Consider the following 13,581-nt stretch of genomic DNA (forward strand, 5'->3'; position numbering starts at 1 on the left):
GTTTAACATCGACGATGATGAAACTTTGAGGGATTTTTTGAGGACTCCGGATGAATATCGGGAATTTCATGTGATAAAAATGTTAGAAATGTACGTTAAGGTCGAAGACGTTCGCAATAATGAGGTTGCGCATAGTAGGGATAACCCTCAGTCATCGGGTGGTTATTCTGGAGCAGTTTTTGCCGGACAGGTTCCGGATGAAAGAGTTTGCCCTGATTTAAACTTATCACCACGGGCGAATGAGGAGCGAGGAAATAATTTCTCTCCTACTTTACATAATCTACAAGACGAGTGGTAAACTTCAAATTTTCTTAGTGTTACGATGTATATTTTTGTTGTATTGAATTTGTATTAACACTCATATATTTCACAGGGGGTACCAGCCAGATATGACTTTTACAAGTTATGAACCCACGCCCAGTTGGAATATGTGTAGTTCTAGTTGGATCATGGTGGTCCATCCGGGAGTCATCACCAACATGATAATGTCTATCAAGGAATGTCAACACGTTACGACTTGTAAGTGAAGTGATACAGTTATATGGAAAGTATTTATTAATTTTAGTAGCTTATTATTTTGTTGTTTGTGCAGTGAAAACGAGCAAGTTGAACCACCTGTCCTCACTCAATTGCCCGAAGACGATATATTAAATCGGGATCTGGCAGATGCATAGAGTGAGGAAGAGAACAGTGATTATGACAACAATGCCGATGATTCCGGAGACGACACACCCTTCCCTCGTGAGGATGGTGACGAGGAGGAAGAGAATGAAGGACCTGATTTGACGATGGAGTATGCTCCACCCCCCGTTAGACCAAGAGTGTACGAGTCCCAAGTGTCGTTTCATTCAAGGAAGATTCCCTACCTTGATAACTTGCCAAGTATGCCGGATATGGATGCTCTCACAAGGGATTTTGATGAAATTTGGACAGCAATGTGGGATGATTCTAGACCAACGGTGCTGGCAAAGGGCATGCTTTTTCTGATAAAATGCGCCTAAGCAGGGCGGCAAAAATATACAGTGTAAAAGAGTGTCATGAGATGACGGTATGGGAGTCAAGTCAGAATGTATACAAGGTTATTTTTCGTAGATAGTTTACGGGTTGTCATTGGATGCTGTGTGCGAGCAAGAAGAACACAGGTCTGTGAAAAGTGGGTAAATATATTCTCACTCACAGATGTGAAATGGACACATTTAATGGGAATCACTACAACTTGAATATTTACTTGATTTCTCTTGTCCTTATTCCACACCTTGAAACATCCATAAGGTATAAAATCAAAGAGTCCATTACATCAGTCCACCAGGAATATGGTCATACCATTACCAAAAGAAAGGCATTTCTCGGACGCAAATGTGCGTTTGAAATTGTTTATGGTAACTGGGATAAGTCATTTGCAGCTCTACCCAAGTACATGGCCGCACTGCAACACTTTAGCCCCAGGACGGTTGTTGAATGAAAGCTTAAGCGTAGTCCAGGAAAATCAGAATATATATTCAATTACGTGTTCTGGGCATTTAAACCAGCAATTGATGGTTTTTCGCATTGCCGGCCGGTAATATCCATAAACGACACTCATGTCTATGGAAAGTATGATATCAAGTTGTTGATAGGCGTTGCAGTAGATGCTAATGGACAAATATTTCCTCTAGCGTTTGCTATTTGTGCCAATGAAAGCCAAGAGACGTGGACGCTGTTTTTGAACCATTTGAAAGAGCACGTTGTCAAACAGTGTTCTGGCATTTGTCTAATATCTGATCGGCATGGTGGTATCTTAAGTTATGTAGAGAACTTGCCTGCATGGCAAGAACCTTATGCCTACCACTGTTACTGTGTGGGGCACTTTAAGGCCAATTTCCAGAAGGCACATCCCAAAAAGGATCTGCATGATTTGATGTGGATGGCAGCAACAGACCACCAAGAGCATAAATTCCGGAGGCACATGGAATCTATCAGGCAAGAAGACGAGAGAGCCTATCATTGGTTGATGCGACATGAGCTTCAGAAGTGGATTTTGCATGCGGATGGTGGAAGAAGATGGGGAATTCTGACTACAAATGTGTCAGAGTCTTTCAACGGGTTATTGAAGTCGGCAAGAGGATTGCATGTTACTGCCATGGTACGGATGTCGTTCAAGCAGATGGCGGAGAGGTTTGTTGAAAGGACTACAACTGCAATGTCATTAATGGAAAGGGGTATTGAATTTATGCCATTACCGATGAAGAGATTTGAGAAATACAGGCGGCGAGCACATTGGCATTCATTTTTGCAGTATGATCACGACAGAAATATTTTTGAAGTTTGCACCGCTATCCATCAAAATCGAGGGAATAATGTACATACCATAAATGAATCTAGAAGGTTATGCTCTTATGAAAAATGGTCCATCTACCACATGTCGTGCTCACATGCTATCAGGTGCTTTCAACATACAGGTTTAGGGCCAACCAACTACGCTGATAAACAATATAGTGTTGTTGCTTACTTAAACACCTATAGTGGGCAGTTGCAACCAGTGGGTGCTGAGCATTATTGGCCGCCGGAACCATTTAAAATAGTGTGTAACAAGGACTATTTGCGTCGAATACATGTGCAGAAGAGAACGCGTATACGGAACGAAATGGATGTTAGCGATACCGTTTATGCGCGCAAATATGGTATATGCTCGCAAACAGGACACAACCGTCGAAAATGTCCTTCGGCTGGTTTGAGTGGCGGTGGTAATCAAGCTCGTGGTGGGTGTTCTTCTAATGTTTGTAACTTTCAATGAGTTTATGTTGTAATAAGTAGATATTTTGTTTATGTTGCAAGATGTATCAAATAAAATTATGTTTCCATTGTTGTTAAATCTTATTAATATTTAATATTTTTCAGTTGAGTAAATTAATACATTTCTCCCTCCCATTCATGTAGTCAAAAATAGTATAGGATTAAAAAACGGAAAAATATGTGAATATATTTGATAAATATAGTTGATAAATATAGTTCAAAAATAGTTGAATTAAAGGTAGATTTCTGATAAATATGTAAATACACATAGCGCGGTTAAATACTACGTTAAGTGAATATATATAGCGCGGTTAAATACTATTATGTGTATTGTCTTGTTGAACTGAAAAGCTACCCGTCTGAGAAAATGTTGTTTTGTATCCGTAATCAGCTTTAAAACGCAAAGCATAGCGCGGTTAAATACTATATTATGTAAATATTTATAGCGCAGTTAAATACTACATTATGTGAATATATATATCGCGATTAAATACTACGTTATGTGTATTGTCTTGTCGAATTGAAAAGCTGCCCGTCTGAGAAAAAACTATTTTGTATCCGTAATCATCTTTAACACGCAAAGTATAGCGCAGCTAAATGCTACGTTATGTGAATATATATAGCGCGGTTAAATACTATGTTATGTGTGTTGCCTTGCCTATAAATAACGGGAGCATTCTAGTTATTTTCTGCGCTTAACAATAACCAATAGCAAAATTTTCCATAAAAGCAAGATTTTTTTTAACGCTTTAACAAATGTCTGAACGCCTTTATGTACCAAGGTGCCAGTGCGGCAAAAAATATTTGGTGAATGACTGTTGGGATGATGGTGAAGTTGGACGCTACTACTGGATGTGTGTGGACAAGTTTTATAGGGTTCCCGATAAACCTTTTTACAATTTTGAGGTATGGATTGATGAACCCTATAAGCAGGAATGCTACAAATGATCTTTGCAGTATCTTCATGATTTGACCTTAAAACAATGTAAATATGAAGAAAAAAAAATATAAACGAGAAATTGCGGAGTTGAAGGAGAAACTGAAAGAGGTAGAATTAGAAAAAAATAAGATGGAAGAGAAATTTAAGTGGTTGGAGCAGAGAATAATGGGCGGCAATGACTAAACAATGACATGTATGTATTGAGTGTACTACTCTATCTTTATGTTTTTCGTGTCATGTGTTTTCATTAGTTGTACTGAATTTAAATTATGTTAAGTTGTTATGTTTTGTGTTTGTGTTGTAGTATTAAAATAAAGAAGGAACGGGAAAATAAAAACATAATGCGCATATTATGTAAACATAAAAAAATTGTTGTTATTATTTACATAAAATACAAAAAAAAAAATCAATTTGTCCCACAACCTGTGTGCTTCAATGCAGCCGTTGGCCTGAGGCGCATCCCATCCCGCCCAGCTTTGCTATCAGGATCATCCTCATCACGGCGCCTCTTTATAGCAGGATGCGCTGCACTATGATCATCAGTGGTGCTGGCAGGATCGGTAGAAGAGGTCGTCGGTCCAGTAGAAACCTACAGAAGAATAAGTCAGCTCAGTATAGGAAAGTATATATTAAGTCACAACAATTTAAATTATCTTACCATAATCTTGTCGGGATCCTGAATATAATCTTCCGTCGCAGCCATGTCAGCATCGCACAAATGGGCCTCCGTGATGGGCGGGGATGAAACCTTAATAAGAAAATTAATAAAGTTATGGAAAATAAATGAGAAAAGAAAAAACAAATTTAAATTTAATACTAATAAAAACATACCTGCGCCAGTGATGATGAGCCATAACTCAACCGGCACTCACTATCCAAATCTCGGGTCGATCCTTAGCAGCGGTCGATGAACCTGGGAAGTATGCTTCACAATCCTCTCCGGTAAGGTCTGTGCCCGTGATCAATAACGGACCTGACGGGGTCACCTGCGAAATCCCTGGAGTGAGCTGCATCCCAAGGCTGTATGACGGCATGCTGGTGGGATACTCGTCCGGCTCATGTAGGTCACCCGGCAGATTAGCACCAACATCATCAATAGGGGCGTCAACGCCCCCTTGCTGGGGACCACCTCTTCGCCGCCCACCACGACCCCGTGCGGCAGCCCTACCTCGTGGGGCAGCCTTGCCTCGTGGGGCAGCCCTGCCTGGTGGGGCACCCCTACCTCGAGGGAAACCCCTGCCTCATGGGGCACGCCTCCCTCGTGCGACACCCCTACCTCGCTGGTACTGCTCTGGCGCCACATAAGCAGGGTCGTGTCCCAAGTGCTGATCCTCTCGAGCTCGCTGCAGTATCCGGGCAACCACCTCTGTAACCCGCCGTCCGTAATCATGCAAAGCGGCCGCTCCCTCGCCGGCATGCTGCTGCATCTGCAGTCCCATTTGGGAGACTATATGTAGGCCAATAGCCTGCATAACGTATAAAATATAAAGTATACCAAGTAAGTTTAGGTACATATTTATCTGTGCGCCCTCCAGCATATCCAACACATCCCTGCAAAGGGGGAGATTATGCCAAGCCTCGTAATCTCGTACATATCCACGCCGGAGAACCCACCTCTTATCTAGAGGGAGAAACAGAGGTGGTACATCCGGAGGTAATGGTGGTAGAGGTGGCTGCAACTGCAGGAACCGCTCCCAGGCCCAAACCTAACATACAAAGTTGACGTAAAGTTTAAGAAATTGTTTGACTAGATAGAATTGGAAGGAATGAACAGAGTATTCGAATATGTTGTCACCTGTAGAAGTGGCAAAAATCCACATACGTCATGTTGGGTGCCCATTCTCGCCCGGCACAGATGCCTTTACAAGTAGGCGAGAACAGCAGCACCCCAGTTGTACTAGGGTAAATCATCTAGCAGCTGAAGATGATAAAGAAATCTCAAGCTGACTAGGTTCCCCGAAGTGTTCGGGAACAAGACCCCCCCAAATAGAAGGAGCAGCAGCACCCTCGTATACCGGTGAATATGTAGATCATCTGTCTCCCCGGTGATGTCCGGGTGCAATATCTCCAAATGCTGTCGAATAGCTGTCAAACTCATACGACTGGCCCCTGAGTGTGAAGTCTCATCCTGTGGCCTGAAACCAGTGAGCTACTGCAGCATGTCCAAATATTGCCCACACGTCATCTCTCTCATGGCCTGAGGCAGTGCAACAGGCAGTCCATCAACAAGCATCCCATATAAAACCTCCACGTCCTGTAGCGTGATGGTGTCCTCGCCAATGGGCAGGTGAAAAGTGTGCGTCTCCGGTCGTCATCGCTTTATCAGGGCCGTGATCAAAAATCAGTTGAGCTGCAGCCGCCCGATCTCCAAAATCATGTAGAAGCCCGTATCCCGTAGGCGCTAGACTACACGGGGATGGAGATCTCTGTCCTTCATAAAATTTCACATGTCGTCCACTCTCCTGGCGCGGAGAGTATGGGCCAGTAACTCTCCCTCCCATACGTAGGCGGACCTATGATCGCCCTGTAACACTAATAGCTCATTGGAGACAGGTCCGAGATGCATAGGTGGCACGTCCATGGCGTCTACTGTAAATTAAACAACATTAATTGTATGTTTGATCTGTAAATTAAATAATTATTTTTTATAATTATACAATATTTAATTGGACAGAGTATATATCTATAGGTTCCAGGCTCGATATTTGATGCCTAGTAGGACCAAGCTATGTTGAGTTCTTGTATGTGTCAATTTTATTATTTTCGTAATTTTGTATGTTTGTTTTGTAAATTAAATAATTAATTTTTATTATATTTAATTGGACAGAGTATATACCTATGGGTTTCAGGCTCGATATTTGAGGCCCAGTAGCACCAAGCTATCCTGAATTTTTGTATGTGTCAATTTTAATATTTTCATAATTTTGTATGTTTGTTTTGTAAATTAAATAATTAAATTTTATCATATTTAATTGGACAGAGTATATACCTATGGGTTCCAGGCTCGATATTTGAGGCCCAATAGCACCAAGCTATCCTGAATTCTTATGTGTGTCAATTTTAATATTTTTATAATTTTGTATGTTTGTTTTGTAAATTAAATAATTAATTTTATCATATTTAATTGGACAGAGTATATACCTATGGGTTCCAGGCTCGATATTTGAGGCCCAGTAGCAGCAAGCTATCTTGAATTCTTATGTGTGTCAATTTTAATATTTTTATAATTTTGTATGTTTGTTTTGTAAATTAAATAATTAATTTTTAGCATATTTAATTAGACAGAGTATATACCTATGGGTTCCAGGCTCGATATTTGAGGCCTAGTAGCACCAAGCTATCCTGAATTCTTGTGTATGTTAATTTTAATATTTTTATAATTTTATATGCTTGTTTTGTAAATTAAATAATTAATTTTTATCATATTTAATTGGACAGAGTTTGTGTATGATCTATCAGTATAAAAGATACTTAAACTATAGGGATTATACGCTAAAAAGCCCTACATTTTACTACGCTAAAAGGGCACTAGTCTTTAAGCAAATAAATAATCTAAACTAGATAAAAACAACAAATACATTTTAATCACAAAACAAACACAAAACACTAATATCTTAGTCCGGATAAAAATAACATACTAGTTTAATCGCAAAAAAAATACAAAACAACATGGAAACATATTCAAAACAACTAATATGCATTATTATACGAGTTTCGACATAAACTAAATCGGAATACCTCGATTTATGTTTTTCGGAAAGTCGATGAATTGAAAATTTGAGCCCGAAATGAGGAAACCACAACAATAGAAAGCTTGGCTAGGATGTGGGACCTACAATCTTATCTTTTTGTGTGACGGGTGGGGTTCACTACAATATTTTTAGAAGGAAATTTGGGGGGGAGGGGGGGGGGGGGAGGGGTTAAAATTTTTGAATTTGGGGAGGGGGCGTCTGGTTCGAGTGTGGGGAAGAAGGAAGGGACCGTTTATTTATCTATGTATAGCGCGGTATATAACTGCGCTATACATAAGTCAGCACGGTATTTATCTATGTATAGCTGTCTTATCAGCCCTGTATAGCGCGGTTTAAAAGAGCGTTATATATATATAAAAGAGCGTTCTATATATATATATATAGCGCTCTTTTAAAGAGCGCTATACTTTAACGGCCAAAACTCCATTAAAGCATAGCGCTCTTTAAAAGAGCGCTATATATAAAAATGTTACTCTTTTTTTAAACACACATTTTCGTCACACTTGTCCAAAAAAACCACAAATGGGTTCTGGACTCGACTCATACTCATCTCCCTAAATCATGTAAACAATGTTATATTTCTTCAAAATTACTTAAATATATGTGCGTGAACCCATGCTTAAAGACTCTTACAGTGCAATTATTATTATTGGGTACACATCTACAAGTGAAATTGGCAGTTCAAATTCCACTTTAAACGGTCTTGTTTTCGGCACGGAATACATATATATATGTGAAAATTGCTAAAATTTAAAATAGAATAGTATAATTTTAAACCTATAATTTCAGAAGTATAGTAAATTTATGGTAAGAGACTAAAGTTAAACCCGTTAAATATAAATTCTAAATTCACCTCTTTACAGTAGTGTAATTATCCTCTTAAAATTCTGGATCTGTCTCTGTCTACCCGAGCTCCTCTTAGCTACCCCACCAAAAGTTACAAATTGCAACCCATTAACTAGAGGAATTCATGATTTCTTTCACAGTTGTCATAAAGGAGGAGCATGAAATTCTGGCCCTTACATGAATTTGGTGGTATAGTTGATACCTAAGAATATAGCTAGACCAGAATAAAATACTACTACTTGATTGGACCTGCAATGAGTTAGCTAAGTAGTCATGAATCAACATAATATGAACTAAGTGTAGTGTGACATGAGGTTTTTTCTTTGAACAACCAGTGGCACTTATCTTTATGGACTGATTATACTATACATAACATGGTACCGTTCTGTGTCAATTCAGTTGATTTAACTTTGGTAATTATCTACTAGCCAAATTTTCAGGTTCTATTTGAGACTTGTCATCTCAAAGTTCCTTACTTTCAGACCTTGGAAAGTGTGGTATAATTCCCCTCTCAAATATTTGCTGTCAAAATAAAAAGGGAAATCGGTCGTCTCTCCTATGTCCAATGCAAATGGAATTACAAATTGAGAAGAGCCTATTTGACCAAGTTTTTTTTTGCCAAAAGTCTTTTTTTTATCAACAGTGTTTTTCCAAAGTTGAGATGTTTGTCCAGATTTTTTGAAGGGAAAAAAGTATTTTCGAGGAAAAGCAAAAGTAGTTTCTAAAAAATAGAAAGAAAAAAAATTATCCCAAAAGTATTTTTGAGAACAATACACTTAAAAATACTTTTTAAAAGTTTAGCCAAACATTAATTATTGCTCAAAAGTAAAAGGGCAGCCCGGTGCACTACGCTCCCGCTATATGCAGGGTCCGGGGAAGGGCCGGACCACAAGGGTCTATAGTACGTAGCCTTACCCTGCATTTCTGCAAAAGACTGTTTTCACGACTTGAACCCGTGAACTTTTGGTCACATGAAAGCAACTTTACCGGTTATGCCAAGACCCCCTTCAATTGTTGCTCAAAAGTGATTTCAAAATAATTTTTGAAAGCAATCAAAAGCTGTTTCTTACCAAAATAGTATTTTGGTTCTTTTAAGTAATTGTTGCTTAAATATACTTTTTTTTTAAAAGTATTTTTGAAAATAAAATATTTTTTTTCAAAAAAAGCTAATTTTAGAATTTTGGCTAAACAAATTACTCTTCCTAATTCCTGCGGCTGGAACTGGCTCTAGATTAAGTACAGATATTACGTTAACAATGTCCCAGTCACAAGTCAAGTTAAAAAAAATAAAAGGTCAGCCTGGTATGCACTAAGCTCCCGTTATGCGCGAGTTCGAAAGGATAGAATCGTAAGGGTCTATGGTCAGAGGCGGATCTAGGATTTAAATATTATGGGTTCAATTTTAAGATTTTTAACATTGAACCCATTATATTTTTAAAGTTATGAGTTCATATCTACTATTTTTGTAATTTTAATGAATTTTTACATACAAATTTTTACTCTGCGTCGAAAATTATGGGTTCAGTTGAACCCGTAGCTAGTAAGCTACATCCGCCTCTGTCTATGGTACGTAGTCTTACTCCGCATTTCTGCAAGAGATTATTTCTACGGCTTAAACCCGTGACCTTCTGATCACATGACAACAACTTTACCGGTTACGCCAAAGCTTATCTCCCAAGTTAAAAAAAAGTAGTAAACTTAAAAAGTGTTAGGTCGAGCATACTAATAGGCCTTCTAGAGCAATAACTTGTTGACATAATAGGCCACTTTCTTTGCACAACTAATCATTTTAAGACACCAAAGGGACTCATGTATTCGGAAGTAAACATGTTTTCTAAAGTCACAGGAAATCATTAGGGGAAACTAAATAAATACTTAAATAGATAAATAAAAACATGTATAAAGAAACAAAAACACACACAGATACACACAATAGTGATGCTTAACTTATGAGTTGGCCTTTTGTCTTCTGAGTCTTTTCTTTATCATGTGATGTTTGGTAACATCTTGGTTAGAGCCTTTTGCTTGTCAAACCAATTCAAGTGACTAGAATATGAGAGAATAACCCCACCCCCTCCTCTCACCAGGGGTGGAGGGGGTAGAGGTATTCAAATAAGTATATCACTTAAGTCAAAAATTAGGTTTCTGCTTTTGTTTGTATAGCAAAATTTCAAGCTGATGCCAACATTTTCCAAGAAAGTGTTTGTTATATTTCTTTTTCTTAAAACAAAAGAACAACATCTTACTCGTTCACATGATCCATCACCAGACAATCACACGCAAGTATGACAAGAAATCTAAGTAAATAATAATTCATGTCTTCAATAGTGGACAAAGAAATTTATTTTTAGAAAGAGGAAAAAGAAAAAAAAGAAAATATTTATTGCAGACACAAACTTTTTTAAAAAATGAATTGTCCATCAATCTGATCTGATTATTTTAAAATTATATGATCCGATCAGAAGGCAGGCCGAAGTAACAAGTACAAAGTCTCAGTGTCTCCAAAATATTTTAAAAAAACTACCCACAACTCGACTTTTAAAATTATTTTCCTAAATATTAGTAGTATATATCACTAGTGTCTCTCAATTCAAACTCAAGATTTTAACGTCATTTACCAATTGAACAGCATCTAACAAAGCTATTGTTCTTCCACATGTGCCTTTATCAAATCAATCAATTATATGCCTTAATTTCCTATTAGTTATATTATATTTTATTATTTCAACTTCATTCAAATGTCCGAATAATAATACTCATCATATCATTTTTAAGCTGGACATCTGTATATGTTAAAAATACTTAAAAAGTTTCCATTTCTCTTCAATTTTGTCGCGAAAATTACGTTGTTTTCGTTGGTTATTGATGGAACCCAACCAAGTTAATCAAGAATGATCGATTTTGAAATAGTGGTCAACAACAGTTGGAAGGGGAGGGGGGGGGGGTGTTAAAAATGGGATAGGATATTTTTAAGAAAGGGAAAACAAACAGAAGAACACACGTATGCATTAATTAGAAAAATTGAAGTGGGAAAATAAATGTAAGAAAGTGGAGTAGCACGAAGAGAGGAAAGAGCATATACTTTAGTGGTTGACCTCGTGCTTAGTTCAGCCATGAATGTGCTTAACAGACAAAACTTGTGCATAATCCCCTAACCCTTTCTTTTGGATTCACCGACTTTTCCAACCCCACCCACAGGGTACGGAAGGGGTTGACTCGAACCTCTTTGGTCGAAAAATTACATTATATATACAAGGCAAAATCTGTTTTTTTATCTCTATGTGTTATGTTCTGAATCCCCTTGACATAGCCCAGAATCATAGCTTATGGTGAAGGGGGTTCAAAACCTTTATAAGATTATTGGTTCAATTCCACTAGCTGTATTTTTTTTTACTTTTTTCTTTTTTGAACCCCCTTAGCGAAAATCTTGCATCCGCCTCTGCCACCCACCCCCTCAATCCATGTTCGTGCGCATAAAATCGAAAAAGTAAACAATAAAATTGATATGCTATTTGTATAAAGATAAGTTAGTTTTCAATATTTGTATGTTGGCATCTAAGTTCTTTCAACTACTCCATACGTTTCAATTTAGATGAGCTTTTGATTCGGCACAGAGTTTAAGAAAAAAAAAACTTTTAAAACGAGTGGTCTTAAAAACTTAGGGTAAAAGCTTTATTAAGCCATGATATTTGTGTGGTTATAAAAGCTTCTAATTAAATGTACAACAACAACAATAACAATCCAGTATAATCCCACTAGTGGGGTATGGGAAAGATAGTGTATATGCAAACCTTACCCCTACCCTGGGGTAGAGAGGCTGTTTCCGATAAACCCTCGGTTCTCTCCCTCCAAGAACTCCTCACCTTCCTCTTGGAGTGACTCGAACACACAACCTCTTGGTTGGAAGTGGAGAATGATCACCACTAGAGCAATTCACTCTTATCAAAAGGTAAAATAGGTAAAATGAAGAGTTTAAATTTAAATTATTTTTAAATTTAGAAATGTGTCATTTATTTTGGAACAAATTAAAAAGGAAAATATTTCTTCTAATTTGAAACGGAGGGAGTACAAGCCGCTAAGCGGATAGTACAATTTAAAGAAGCGTTTATGGTTCTGACGAGATCATTGGCCAACTGGAACATGAAACAGTGTTCATTTGTGATTGTGACTTATGAGTGATGCTTAGAAGTATTAATTAAGTAATTAAAGATGATTTCTGAATTTAATACTTCATTATGCATAAGAAAAAGGGGGTGCATTAATGTATTCCACCTCCCATACCGTACACGTGGCCCACCAAACTCAATGATCAGTTTAGTAGGGGTCCACTTTTTTTAGATGATTTTGGCCATTCTCTACAAAAATTGCTAAAGGAGCTCAACTTTGTAGCTTAAGCACTTTGATGTATGTGTCTAAGTGTTTTAAAACGCTTGGGCGTGAGACGGGGCATTTTACATTTGTCTTAGTAGGGCGTAAGTTTTATAGGTATTTAATTTTTAATATTTTATAAAATAATATAATGACAGTTAATATTTATAAACATGTAAAATTGCATAAAAATTGAAGAAAACTATATATATATATGTGCTTCATCCCCACAAAAAACTAATCAAAACAATCTATTAGATGTTACTTACAAACACAAGTAATTTGAGTTTAAAAGAATAAAGTTTTCTATATGGATGAACAAAAAGGATGATTAACCTGCAATTTAAACTTTGAATTTGCTGTTATGAAGAAAAATGTAGTTCTCTTTGTAATTGTAAAAAAAAATTAAATATTCGTTGCTTTTGGGAGATATTAGCAGACTAGCGGACAAGATAAAAAATTGAAAAAATCATAAATTATGGCTTAAATCAATAAAAAGGGTCTTTACTTTTAAATATAATACTTTTGAGTTCCTTTTTAAACCTTTTGAGTAATTACCAAACTGACTTTTGAGAATTAGGGTATTATATGAAGGAGTAATTCAACAAATTTTGTTTTAATTTGAATAAGTCTCTGGGGCTTACTCCTTACTAAAATAACGCGCCCCGAACTCCCGGGCGTACGCCCCGAATTGCGTATGCGAGGGGGCGTACGCCTCTTGAGACTTTCGCCACACACCATCGCCCCGAGAGTTTTTGGTACGCCTCGCCCCAAAAACGCCTTTTAAAACATAGGTGTCTACTTAATTTGCTCAGTCAGTGTCTAGGTGAACTTATGATTGATTGCCTTCTATTTCTTCTTTTTTTAAATTCTAATTTTTTAAAAACATATATGTGTGTTTAA

This window comes from Nicotiana tomentosiformis, chromosome 4, assembly GCF_000390325.3.
Source record: "Nicotiana tomentosiformis chromosome 4, ASM39032v3, whole genome shotgun sequence".
Lineage (NCBI taxonomy): Eukaryota > Viridiplantae > Streptophyta > Magnoliopsida > Solanales > Solanaceae > Nicotiana > Nicotiana tomentosiformis.